This window comes from Salvelinus fontinalis, chromosome 1 (assembly GCF_029448725.1).
Source record: "Salvelinus fontinalis isolate EN_2023a chromosome 1, ASM2944872v1, whole genome shotgun sequence".
Taxonomy (NCBI): Eukaryota; Metazoa; Chordata; class Actinopteri; order Salmoniformes; family Salmonidae; genus Salvelinus; species Salvelinus fontinalis.
Genome location: NC_074665.1, coordinates 18,664,371 through 18,678,832, shown reverse-complemented (window position 1 = coordinate 18,678,832; position 14,462 = coordinate 18,664,371).

Sequence of the window (14,462 nt, the reverse complement as noted above, 5' to 3'; positions counted from 1 at the left end):
CCTGTTATATCAAAGCTTTTCATTTAGCAGAAAGGAAAACGAAACTCATACGTGTTTGACAAAAATGTCCATTCTGCCAACAAGCTATGATTGAAGAAGAACAGTACCATTGTAACGGCTGTCGTCTTCCTCCTCGTCTGAGGAGGAGAAGTTTGAAGGATCAGAGGACCAATGCGCAGCGTGGTAAGTGTCCATAACGTTTATTATAAAACATAAACTGAACACTACGAAATACAAAACAATAAAGGTGAACTTATAAGAAACCGAAACAGTTCTGTCTGGTGCAGAGACAAAAAGACTGAAGACAACCACCCACAAAACCCAACCCAAATCAGGCTACCTAAATATGGTTCCCAATCAGAGACAACGCAAAACACCTGCCTCTGATTGAGAACCATATCAGGCCAAACACAGAAACCCAACACAGAAATAGAAAACATAGATTACCCACCCAACTCACGCCCTGACCACACTAAAACAAAGAAAATACAAAAGAACTATGGTCAGAACATGAGAACAATTGGGTACTTTTTCCACCACTGAACGTAACAAAATTTGGAACAAGTCAAGGGGTCTGAATACTTTCCGAATACACTGTGATATACAGTACCAGTCAAAAGTTTGGGCACACCTACTCATTCAAGGGCTTTTCTTTATTTTTACTATTTTCTACATTGTAGAATATTAGTGAAGACATCAAAACTATGAAATAACACACTTGGAATCATGTAGTAGCCAGAAAAGTGTTTGACAATTTTGATTGTTCAAAGTAGCCACCCTTTGCCTTGATGACAGCTTTGCACACTCTTGGCATTCTCTCAACCAGCTTCACCTGGAATGCTTTTCCAACAGTCTTGAAGGAGTTCCCACATATGCTGAGCACATGTTGGTTGCTTTTCCTTCAGTTTGCAGTCCAACTCATCCCAAACCATGTCAATTGGGTTGAGATCGGGGGATTGTGGAGGCCAGGTCATCTGATGCAGCACTCCATCACTCTCCTTCTTGGTCAAATAGTCCTTACGCAGCTTGGAGGTGTGTTGGGTCATTGTCCGGTTGAAAAACAGATGATAGTCCCACTAAGAGCAAACCAAATGGGATGGCGTATCACTGCAGAATGCTGTGGTAGCCATGCTGGTTAAGTGTGCCTTGAATTCTAAGTAAATCACTGACTGTGTCACCAGCAAAGCACCGCCACACATCACACCTCCTCCTCCATGTTTCACAGTGGGAACCACACATGCAGAGATCATCCGTTCACCTACTCTGCGTCTCACAAAGACACGGCGGTTGGAACCAAAAATCAAACATTTGGACTCATCAGACCAAAGGACCAATTTCCACCGGTCTAATGTCCATTGCTCGAGTTTCTTTCCCAAGCAAGTCTCTTCTTCTTATTGGTGTCCTTTAGTAGTGGTTTCTTTGCAGCAATTCGACTATGAAGGCCTGATTCACACAGTCTATTCTGAACAGTTGATATTTAGATGTGTCTGTTACTTGAACTCTGTGAAGCATTTATTTGGGCTGTAATTTCTGAGGCTGGTAACTTTAGTGAACTTATCCTCTGCAGCAGAGGCACCACTGGGTCTTCCATTCCCATGGCGGTCCTCACGAGAGACAGTTTCATCATAGCGCTTGATGGTTTTTCGACTGCACTTGAAGAAACTTTCAAAGTTCTTGACATTTTCTGGATTGACTGACCTTCATGTCTTAAAGTACTGATGGACTGTTGTTTCTCTTTGCTTATTTTTGCTGTTCTTGCCATTATATGGACTTGGTATTTTACCAAATAGGGCTATCTTCTGTATACCACCCCTACCTTGTCACAACATAACTGATTGGCTCAAACGCATTAAGAAGTAAAGAAATTCCACAAATTAACTTTTAACAAGGCACACCTCTTAATTTAAATTAATTCCAGGTGACTACCTCATGATGCTGGTTGAGCGAATGCCGGAGTGTGCAAATTTGTCATCAAGGCAAAGGGTGGCTACTTTGAAGGGTCTCAAATATAATTTATATTTGTTTAACACTGTTTGGTTACTACATGATTCCATATTTGTTATTTCATAGTTTTGATGTAGAAAATAGTAAAAATAAGGAAAAACCCTGGAATGAGTAGGTGTGTCCAGTCGTTTGACTGGTACTGTATATATTTAAAAAATATATACATTTTTTTTATTATATATTTTTTATTATTTTCCCCTAACCTTCCCTAATTGGAGTAAAATAATGGACAACAACACATAGGTTTCTACTTCCAGCTAATACGTACTATATACACTTTACGGACACAATATATTTTACAATAGTTATTATTTATTTGTTTTTTCCTTCAGCTACCCTCAAGCCCTCCGATCTATCTCTGAAGACCATCCAGTTTGATTTTTATTTGCCATATATTTTTGAACTGTGCTGTTTCACAAAAGATCTGAACCTATATACATTTTATGGGCACAGTATATTTTACAATAGCTATCGAGGTGTTGCGTTTTCTTTTGGGGATTGGTTCACCATGCTTACTTTCAAACATGTTTGGGTGTTGATTGTATTGGTAATTTTGGTTGGTACATTTCTCTAGCCTTATAATTCGTTTTGTGTTATCCAGATTGAAGGTTATTGCACACGAGTATGTGGAGTGAAGTGCTAATATTTAGTCAAATTTATAAATATTGAATATTCCGTTTTTATCTTGAGACGTTCTGCAGCAAAGTATTCAGTCCGCCATAACTCCTCTCTCTCTTGCTCACTCATAACACAACAGCATTGCTTATTATTGTGTTATATTAAGTACATTAGAGAGAGAGATTATGTATGTGCATGTCATTCAAATATGTTATAATTTTTGTAAAATTCTTACCTCATTTTACAGTCAATGGCAGAGAAGACAGACTACAGTATTGAGATAATAACCCTCAGAGACACTACCCACTTCCTGTTATATCAAAGCTTTTCATTTAGCAGAAAGGAAAACGAAACGGATATGTGCTTGCCAGTAATGTCCATTCTGCCAACAAGCTATGATTGAAGAAGAACAGTACCATCAACAACTGAATCTAAACTTACCTAGAATGTGCACCATTATAACGGCATGCATCTTTTTTTCATGACTTGTTTTGACCAATTGATGTCGATTTGTAGCTCCAATCAAACAAAATGCTGGGTTAAAAACAACCCAATATGGGTTATCTGGTAACCCAGCGCTGGATAAATATTGGACAGAACACACGCTGAGTGATTTTGACCCAGCCAGTTGGGTTGTGTGAATAACCCGGCTGTTGGGATCAGGGGTGCAACACCCCCCCCCCCCCCCCTTCTGAAAATGCATTTTTGTCCCGTCCAGTTTTATCATTGGAATGTGAGACAAGAATTGGTAACAGTATGCTTTAAAACCAAGCAGATGCCTCCAAGCGGTCGGGTAGGCTGTCTGGTGTGTGTGGGCTGACATTCTGGCTGGACCAGCACGGGGGAGTTGAGCATAGTTCAGTGTGTATGAGCGTAGTTCAGTGTGTATGAGCATAGTTCAGTGTGTATGAGCATAGTTCAGTGTGTATGAGCATAGTTCAGTGTGTATGAGCATAGTTCAGTGTGTATGAGCATAGTTCAGTGTGTATGAGCATAGTTCAGTGTGTATGAGCATAGTTCAGTGTGTATGTGTTGCGCTCTTTCATCACCAAGTTGTAAAAGGAAGCAGAGCAGAGATTAGCTGCTCTTTAGTTGACTGATGTAGCTGGCAAGGTAACTGCTGTTTAACTTAAAAGAAAACAACTAAACAACTGTTTATTTTCAGAAATGAGCCAGTATTGTAATTGACATGTAAAGTTAGTTAATGTTTCATCCCCTCTCGACTGAGGTGAATGAATAAGCTACGTTAGCAAGTAGCTACCGCAGCCAGGGGTCAGCTCTAGCCTCTAGTTATCTGTAAGATACTACACAACAAACAATTAGTATTACTTTCTTAGCTACAGTATACATACAGTTGAATTCGGAAGTTTAAATACACTTAGGTTGGAGTCATTAAAACTCATTTTTCAACCACTCCACAAATTTCTTGTTAACAAACTATAGTTTTGGCAAGTTGGTTAGGACATCTGCTTTGTGCATGACACAAGTATTTTTTCCAACAATTGTTTACAGATAGATTACTTCACTTATAATTCACTGTAACACAATTTCAGTGGGTCAGAAGTTTACATACACTAAGTTGACTGTGCCTTTAAACAGCTTGGAAAATTCCAGAAAATGATGTCAATGCTTTAGAAGCTTCTGATAGGCTAATTGACATCATTTGACTCAATTGGAGGTGTAGCTGTGGATGTATTTCAAGGCCTACCTTCAAACTCAGTGCCTATTTGCTTGACATCATGGGAAAATCAAAAGACCTCCACAAGACCTCCACAAGTCCACAAGCAATTTCCAAATGCCTGAAGGTATCATGTTCATCTGTACAAGCAATAGTATGCAAGTATAAACACCATGGGACCACAAAGTCATCATACCGCTCAAGAAGGAGACGCGTTCTGTGTCCTAGAGATTAACATACTTTGGTGCAAAAAGTGCAAATCAATCCCAGAACAACAACAAAGGACCCTGTGAAGATGCTGGAGGAAAAAGGTCCAAACGTATCTATTTCCACAGTAAAACGAGTCCAATATCGACATAACCTGAAAGGCCGCTCAGAAAGGAAGAAGCCACTGCTCCAAAACCTCCATAAAAAAGCCAGACTACAGTCTGCAACTCTGCAACTCCACATGGGGACAAAGATCGAACTTTTTTGAGAAATGTCCTCTGGTCTGATAAAATTAAAATAGAACTGTTTGACCATAATGACCATTGTTATTTTTGCAGGAAAAAAGGTGAGGCTTGCAAGCAGAAGAATACCATCAAAACCATGAAACACGGGGGTGGCAGCATCATGTTGTGGGGGTGCTTTGCTGCAGGAAGGACAGGAGCACTTCACAAAATAGATGGCATCACGAGCAAGGAAAATTATGTGAATATATTTAAGCAACATCTCAAGACATCAGTCAAGAAGTTACAGCTTGGTCACAAATGGGTCTTCCAAATGGACAATGACCCCAAGCATACTTCCAAAGTTGTGGCAAAATGGCTTAAGGACAATAAAGTCAAGGTATTGGAGTGGCCATCACAAAGCCCTGACCTCAAACCTATAGAACATATGTGGGCAGAACTGAAAAATCGTGTGCGAGCAAGGAGGCCTACAAACCTGACTCCATTACACCATCTCTGTCAGGAGGAATGGGCCAAAATTCACCTAACTTATTGTGGGAAGCTTGTGGAAGGCTACCCGACACGTTTGACCCAAGGTTAAACAATTTAATGGGAACGCTACCAAATACTAATTGAGTGTATGTAAACTTCTGACCCACTGGGAATGTGATGAAAGAAATAAAAGTTGAAATGAATCATTCTCAACTATTATTCTGAAACTTCACATTCTTAAAATAAAGTGGTGATCCTACATGACCTAAGACAGGGAATTGTTACTAGGATTAAATGTCAGGATTTGGGAAAACTGAGTTTAAATGTATTTAGCTAAGGCGTATGTAAACTTCTGACTTCAACTGTATCTCCCTGGCATATTACATAATTTATGCAGCCTCACCCTGTTGTGCTGTGCTCACTTGAACAGTAAGGTGGCGTGGCGGTCCTTCGTGGGCAAATTTTGTCATCAAACCTGGTCATCAAAATCTGACATTCTCTGGATTTGTGGTGCATTCAAGACAACTGGGAATTCGGGGGGGGAAAGGTTGACTCATGATGACGTAAGTGATCTTCAGGTCATAGCTCTAGAAAGAGGACCGAGTTCCCGATTTTACAATTTCGAGTTGGATGAAAGTTCAAAACGTATTTTCCCAGTCGTAGCTCATTGTTTGTGAATTCCCAGTTAGTCTTGCACTCACTAAAGTCCGATTTTGCAGTTCCGAGTAAACAGTTGTTTTGAGCGAGGCACAAATCATGCTTCCTTGACAGCATTTACATTTTTAACTAGGAAAAGAGACCCTTCATCTTAGACTTGGGATCACACAGCCACAGCCACTCCACTGAAAAGCAGGCTAATGACCACTGATTCCTTCCAAACCACTCATTGTTGAATTTGCGATTTCCAACTTGTTGTGTAATGTTTATGTCCAATTGCTGATGAGCACCGATACGTTTTATCTGTTATTTCTCTTCTTTATTTCCCTTCATATGACAAGGATTAAAAAGGATTTGCCAGTAGATTGTCAACTTGATTCATGATGATGACTGCTAGCTAAGATTTTGAAAGTATGATGTTGACATGATCAGTCCAATCAAAGCTGCTGTAGATATAACGTGATTTGATGTGATTTTATCTGTGGCCAATGACCTTGAGCCTTCTTGGATGGGCACTTCTAATGTAACTCTATGGCAGCACCCAAGGGGCTAGAAATGTACACCTCTACCGTTAGACTTGGTGGTGACGTAGTGTCCCCATGAGTGACAGAACACTGAGCCAATCACGGCGCAACGCTCCATATTTTCTGCTGGTTTGCCCCACCACCACAGAAAGCACTGAGCTAGGCTGGAACACCTGCATTTTGGAGCTGCCTTACTCAAGAAAACAAAAAAGAGACCATGTTTGTATGCGGCTTTATCAACTCAAATATGTATATATATTTTTTTACATTGTTTGCGAACTGATATGTAACGCAATTAGCAAAATCAGTCACACTACGAAATGCTACAAAATAAACCACAATTAATTCATAATACTCTGAATATATAGTTTCACAGACATACAGTATTGTTGCATTTGTGTCTGGTTTGTGCGAAATTGTTAAGAAATATATAAAACCAGTCTGCACACCACCAAGGTGAATTGGTTAGTATTGACTCTTGGTTGACAGTGTTGGGGGATGGGTCTTGACTCTTGGTTGACAGTGTTGGGGGATGGGTAATGTAGTGTTGACTCTTGGTTGACAGTGTTGGGGGATGGGTAATGTAGTCTTGACTCTTGGTTGACAGTGTTGGGGGATGGGTAATGTAGTCTTGACTCTTGGTTGACAGTGTTGGGGGATGGGTAATGTAGTCTTGACTCTTGGTTGACAGTGTTGGGGGATGGGTAATGTAGTCTTGACTCTTGGTTGACAGTGTTGGGGGATGGGTAATGTAGTCTTGACTCTTGGTTGACAGTGTTGGGGGATGGGTAATGTAGTCTTGACTCTTGGTTGACAGTGTTGGGGGATGGGTAATGTAGTGTTGACTCTTGGTTGACAGTGTTGGGGGATGGGTAATGTAGTCTTGACTCTTGGTTGACAGTGTTGGGGGATGGGTAATGTAGTCTTGACTCTTGGTTGACAGTGTTGGGGGATGGGTAATGTAGTCTTGACTCTTGGTTGACAGTGTTGGGGGATGGGTAATGCAGTCTTGACTCTTGGTTGACAGTGTTGCGGGATGGGTAATGTAGTCTTGACTCTTGGTTGACAGTGTTGGGGGATGGGTAATGTAGTCTTGACTCTTTGTTGACAGTGTTGGGGGATGGGTAATGTATTGATGCTCGAGTGCCAAATCAACACAAATGGATAAGAAAAGGTCTTATCCATCAGATGCCCAGTTTAGGAAAAAAAGGGAAGAAGAAGAGGAGAAACAGTCAAAGATAAAGGTATGTAGCTATGTCATCTCTTTATGAATATAAAAATATGCGTTGAATGAAATAGGCTAGTATAAGACATATGCTTGTTAGCCTATGTTGCTATGTTGCTTGCTATGCTATTACACATTGGGCAACAATATTATGTTTTCTGTCCTACTAGCTTACATAACATTGGATATAATTTCACACAGTTTCATCATGATAGTGTGTGTAGCCTGCCACAAAACGATTACAACCTAACTAGCACATTCTTGATTTGGTTTCATTGAGGTGACATCATAAAGGTTTTCTGTGATTGTATTGACTAGGTCCTGAACTCAGTAAGGGGAATTTCCAATGCTGTAGGCCAACTTAAAAGACATCTATATTATGCTGATATTTTGTATCTTTTGTGATATATTGAGTCTTTTGGGGTGTCTTTTGCCTAGAATTAGCCAAGGAGGTTGTATGGTTAATTTGGTTCCTATTCTGAAAGTTTGATAAATTGTACATAATGACATGTGTATTTAATTGTACAACAAATGTATTTAGGGTGTCAGACTCATATACTGTATTTCAATGCAAATTCAGGGGCACTTCTGAAATATTTTGGAGCACCCTCTGGCACTGGCCAGGATGAGGACCCATCTATCTCCTCAGCCACACACAGGCCTCTTCAGAAATGATCTCGGAGCCTCAGGATGAGGAGCCATCTACCTCCTCAGCCACACAGGCCTCTTCAGAAATGATCTCGGAGCCTCAGGATGAGGAGCCATCCACCTCCACAGCCACACAGGCCTCTTCACAAATGTTGTCTGAGCCTGAGGATGAGGATGAACCTCTGTCTACAGACCCTGCTGACTGGCCTTCAGTTCTGACTGACAGAATTCGGACACAACTAGTTTGCAGAGGACCAAGTGAGGTACCACCTAACGTTGTTTTCCCAAGGAATGAGTGTAATGTAAGAAGATGCCACCACCAGTGTTTCAGGAAGACCTTGAAGTTGGTTGGTGTATTCTGAAAGAAACAACAGCCTCTTCTGCTTCTGCTGCAAACTCTCTTCTAATAAGAAAATGTATTTAGCAAACTCAGAACTGACAGACTGGAAACATGCAAGTTCTTTGCTGACTTCACACGACCACAGTCCAGAACACCAAATCAGCATGAAAACATGGAAAAAACTGGCAATAAGGATAAAAAAAGGGGAAACAATTGATAAGCATGAGATGGCACTTATGGAGGCTGAGAGGATAAGATGGAGAGAGGTGTTACTTGCAAGTATATATTTGTATTAGAAAATACTAAATAAACTCTTACAAAATAGGCTACATGAAATCTAGTTTGGGCCAGTGACATACAAATTACAAAATATGTATTGAAAATATTGAAAGATAAAATACATGTAACATAAATACTACCTGTTGTTGGCACTAGCTACCTGCACTGTAAATCTGCAACAGTTTACTAACCACTGTACTTCCAGTAATGCACTGTAAATTCTAGAAATACAGCATGGTAATGTAGTCAGCTGTTCCAGTAATATGCTGTAAATGTATGTTACAGAAAGGTCCTTTATATCTACAGTAATTTACTGGCTACTGTGCTTCCAGTAATGCACTGTAAATCTGTAACAGTTTACTAACCACTGTGCTTCCAGTAATGCACTGTAAATTCTAGAAATACAGCATGGTACTCTAGTCAGGTGGTCCAGTAATATGTTATACATTTGTGTTACAGTAAAGGTCCTGTACATCTACAGTCATTTACTGGCTTCTGTGCTGCCAGTAATTTACTGTAAATTTACAGTAACATACTGGCTACTGAGCGGCTGAAATGTTTTACAGTGTAGGCATCCACATCATTCATGTTCCCTGAGTGATAGTGAACCCATGCAAAGTTAGCATAGGTTACCAGTAACTCTGTATCATCCTGTCTATTCTTCAATGCACTCTCAGCCTTGTGGAGATACTCAAGAGCACTAACATTGTTTTCCTCCAGGTGGCTCAGAAAGGCTAGTAAGTTGAAATATGTGGCATGGTTCGAAGTGCTGAACTTCATGATGCGATCCAGAAGTTTTTCAGGGAGGCTGTCCCGGTCCTTGATGTCAGCCTTGGAGTAACACTCAAGTGCTTTCAGCTTCACTTCCATAAATGCCTTGAAAAATACAATTATTTCCATCCAGCATTTGAACTGTTGTTGGCACTTCCTCCTCCCAAGGTGTCGAACCATAAAGCAGAGTGTCACATAATCCCATTTGAGCCCAAGGTAGTCAGGTTAATCAACACCCTCTCCCCTGAGTCCTGACAGGCACTATCTGCCTCCTCTCTAGCTTTTCACACACTTACACTAATGCCTAGCTCCCTCTACTGCCCAAGCATGAATGTTGCACTAGCGCTATCGAAGATGCTGTGTGTTTATTACTGTTTTATGTCAAGTCGATCATACAAATAATAGGTATTATTAGCAATACGAAATTACAAAAACGGTATAGGCTAAATAAATCATGATTTTAAGGAGAAATATCACAGGTGATGCTAAAGTGTGCCTTCAGTTAATTCATGAAATGCAATAAAAATGTAACATATATATTTATATTGCATCGAGAGATCATGTTTGTTTTTCAGAGTAAAATTCTTAATCCAATACCTCATCTTGTTGAAAACAGCCAGTTTTTTTTTTTATGTTGCCCAGAGTGAAGGAAAAGCAACCAACAAATGCTCAGCATATGTGGGAACTCCTTCAAGGCTGTTGGAAAAGCATTCCAGGTGAAGCTGGTTGAGAGAATGCCAAGAGTGTGCAAAGCTGTCATCAAGGCAAACGATGGCTACTTTAAACAATCTCAAATGTTAAATATATTTTGATTTGTTTAACACTTTTTTGGTTACTACATGATTCCAAATGTGTTATTTAATAGTTTTGATGTCTTCACTATTATTCTACAATGTAGAAAATAGTAAAATAAAGAAAAACCCTGGAATGAGTAGGTGTGTCCAAACTTTTGACTGGTACTGTATATATATTTTTGTGCAAACCGGTTGGGCTCAAAACTGCCCCACCTGCCCTGAATTACGGCTCGCCACCGGTCCTGTGGTTTATTTATGATCATGTTTTCATTATAGGCCTATTGTCTGCACGCAGCCTATGGGCTTTTATGCCCAGCAATAATTGCCCCTTGGAGATTTAAATATTATGAATTCAATTGAATTGAACCCACGCATCAAATCAAATCAAATGTTATTTGTCACATGCGCTGAATACAGTGAAATGCTTACTTACAATCCCTTAACCAACAATGCAGTTTTATGAAAAATAAGTTTTAAGTAAGTAATAGATAAGTAAAAAAATATAAATAAAAAATATTTAAAGAAAAGCAGTAAAATAAAAGTAGCAAGGCTATATATACAGGGGGTACCAGTACAGAGTCAATGTGCAGGGGCACAGGTTAGTCGAGGTAATTGAGGTATTACGTACATGTAGGTAGAGTTAAAGTGACTATGCATTGATAAAAACAGAGAGTAGCAGCAGCGTAAAAGAGGGGGTGCGGGGGTGACAATGCAAATAGTCTGGGTAGCCATTTGATTAGCTGTTCAGGAGTTTTATAGCTTAGGGGGTAGAAGCTGTTAAGAAGTCTATTGGACCTAGACTTTGCGCTCCGGTAGCACTTGCCGTACAGTAGCAGAGAGAACAGTCTATGACTGGGGTGGCTGGAGTCTTTGACAATTTTTAGGGCCTCCCTTTGACACCGCCTGGTGTAGAGGTCCTGAATGGCAGGAAGCTTGGCAACAGTGATGTACTGGGACGTACGCACTACCCTCTGTAGTGCTTTGTGGTCGGAGGCCGAGCAGTTGCCATAGCAGGCAGTGATGCAACCAGTTAGGATGCTCTCGATGGTGCAGCTGTATAACTTTGTGTGCATCTGAGGACCCATGCCAAATCTTTTCAGTCTCCTGAGGGAGAATAGCCTTTGTTGTGCCCTCTTCACGACTGTGTTGGTGTGTCGACCATGATAGTTTTTTGGTGAAGTGGACACCAAGGAACTTGAAGCTCTCAACCTGCTCCACTACAGCCCCATCGATGAGAATGGAGGCGTGCTCGGTCATCCTTTTCCTGTAATCACAATCATCTCCTTTGTCTTGATCACATTGAGTGAGAGGTTGTTGTCCTGGCACCACACGGCCAGGTCTCTGACCTTCTCCCTATAGGCTGTCTCATCATTGTCGGTGATCAGGCCTACCACTGTTGTGTCTTCAGCAAACTTAATGATGGTGTTGGAGTCGTGCCTGGCCATGCAGTCATGGGTGAACACGGAGTACAGGAGGGGACTGAGCATGCACCCCTGAGGGGCCCCCGTGTTGAGGATCAGCGTGGAAGATGTGTTGTTACCTACCCTTACCACCTGGGGGTGGGCCGTCAGGAAGTCCAGGATCCAGTTGCAGAGGGAGGTGTTTAGTACCAGGGTTCTTAGCTTAGTGATGAGCTTTGAGGGCACTATGGTGTTGAAGGCTGAGCTGTAGTCAATGAATAGAATTCTCACGTAGGTGTTCCTTTTGTCCAGGTGGGTAAGGGCAGTGTGGAGTACAATAGAGATTGCATCATCTGTGGTTCTATTGGGGGCGGAGTGGGTCTAGGGTTTCTGGGATAATGGTGTTGATGTGAACCATGACCAGCCATTCAAAGCACTTCATGGCGACAGACTTGAGTGCTATAGGGTCGGTAGTCATTTAGGCAGGTTACCTTAGTGTTCTTGGGAACAGGGACTATGGTTGTCTCCTTGAAACATGTTGGTATTACAGACTCAATCGGGGACAGGTTGAAAATGTCAGTGAAGACACTTGCCAGTTGGCCAGCGCATCCTCAGAGTACACATCTTGGTAATCCATCTGGCCCTGCAGCCATGCGAATGTTGACCTATTTAAAGGTCTTGCTCACATCGGCTACGGAGAGCGTGATCACACAGTCGTCCGGAACAGCTGATGCTCTCATGCATGCTTCAGTGTTGCTTGCCTCGAATCGAGCATAGAAGTAATTTAGCTTGTCTGGTAGGCTCGTGTCACTGGGCAGCTTGCAGCTGTGCTTTCTCTTTGTAGTCTGTAATAGTTTACAAGCCCTGCCACATCCGACGAGCACTGGAGCCGGTGTAGTAGGATTCAATCTTAGTCCTGTGTTGATGCTTTGCCTGTTTGATGTCAGAGGGCATAGCGTGATTTCTTGCAAGCGTCCGGATTAAAGTCCCACTCCTTGAAAGCGGCAGCTGTACCCTTTAGATCAGTGCGGATGTTGCCTGTAATCCATGGCTTCTGGTTGGGATATATACGTACGGTCACTGTGGGGACGACATCGTCAATGCACTTATTGATGAAGCCAGCGACTGATGTGGTGTACTCCTCATTGCCATTGGAATATGTTCCGTAATTCTTCCAGTCTGTGCTAACAAAACAGTTCTGTAGTTTAGCATCTGCGTCATCTGACCACTTCTTTATTGACAGTCACTACTGGTGCTTCCTGCTTTAGTTTTTGCCTGAACGCAGGAATCAGTAGGACATAATTATGGTCAGATTTGCCAAATGGAGGGTGAGGGAGAGCTTTGTACGCTTCTCTGTGTGTGGAGTAAAGGTGGTCTAGAGTTACTGTGTTATACCATTGCGATTCGAGAAATTACTAGTGTAACAGAAATTACACAAATTTCAGCAGGAAGCAGGAATGTCAAAGATGCTGTTTTGTCTATGAGATCCTGTCTCTTATGCTTCTTACCTCATCTTTACTGTTGAAGGCAGCGAGTAGTGTGTTGGCCAGGTACGCTGACAATTGATACACAGCCGAAACCTACCCACTCCTTGGCATAGAATCCAAAACTTCAAGTTTCTATTCTGCCAAAAACTTAACAACCAATTTTATAACGTGAGTACACAACAGTCCCCTCAACAACTGAATGGATTTGCAGAATATAAGATGATTCAACTTGACCACTTGGTGGCGTAGTGTACTAGATAAAGAGGAAAAGGAAAGGGGTAAGATGAGGAAGGGAGCAGATGCTCTTTAGGCAAATGTCCAGCCAAAATAGAACAGAGAAAACAATAGCATTCTACTATTCTATCGAATTACAATGTTATGCAAGAGACATTATTTTATTATTCATCATGGCTTTGAGAAATTCTCAAAGAAGTTGCATTTCTTCATATGCACAAAGTAGGGAAGTTCTTCAGCCAGTATATCCCCAAAACATTTGTCACACTTGTGACTGTCTACAAACAGTTGAATGCCCTCTTGCTCATTTACATACTGTATAATCGAATAAAACACATTTCTAGTTACGAATGTATTTATTTAATGATTATATTGATATTTTGTATAATAATACTCTACCCTGCCCCTTATTGACTGCTGCCTTACAGTATGTGCATAGTCAATGAATACTGGTCACTTTAATAATGTTTACCAACTGTTTTACCCACTTCATATGTATATCATGTATTCTAGTCAAGGCTCATCCTATATAACTACTGCTGTACACATCTCTTCTATTCATAAACACCATTATTTATATATATATATATATATTCTGGACTCTGACATTGCTCATTCTAATATTTCTTAATTGCCTTTTATTTTGGGGATTTGTCTGTATTGTTTTGTACTGTTAGGTATTACTGCACTGTTGGAGCTAGAAACACAAGCATTTCGTTGCATCTGCGATTAAATCTGCAAATCTGTGTACGCAACCAATAAACTTTTATTTGATTTCCAATAGTTAAAAGGCCCCAGAATGTTCAGGAAGTCTTTGGGGGCGGATACTTTTCATACCAAACACATAAAAGGGGAAAGACAGCTTTGGCAGGAAGCTGTTTGA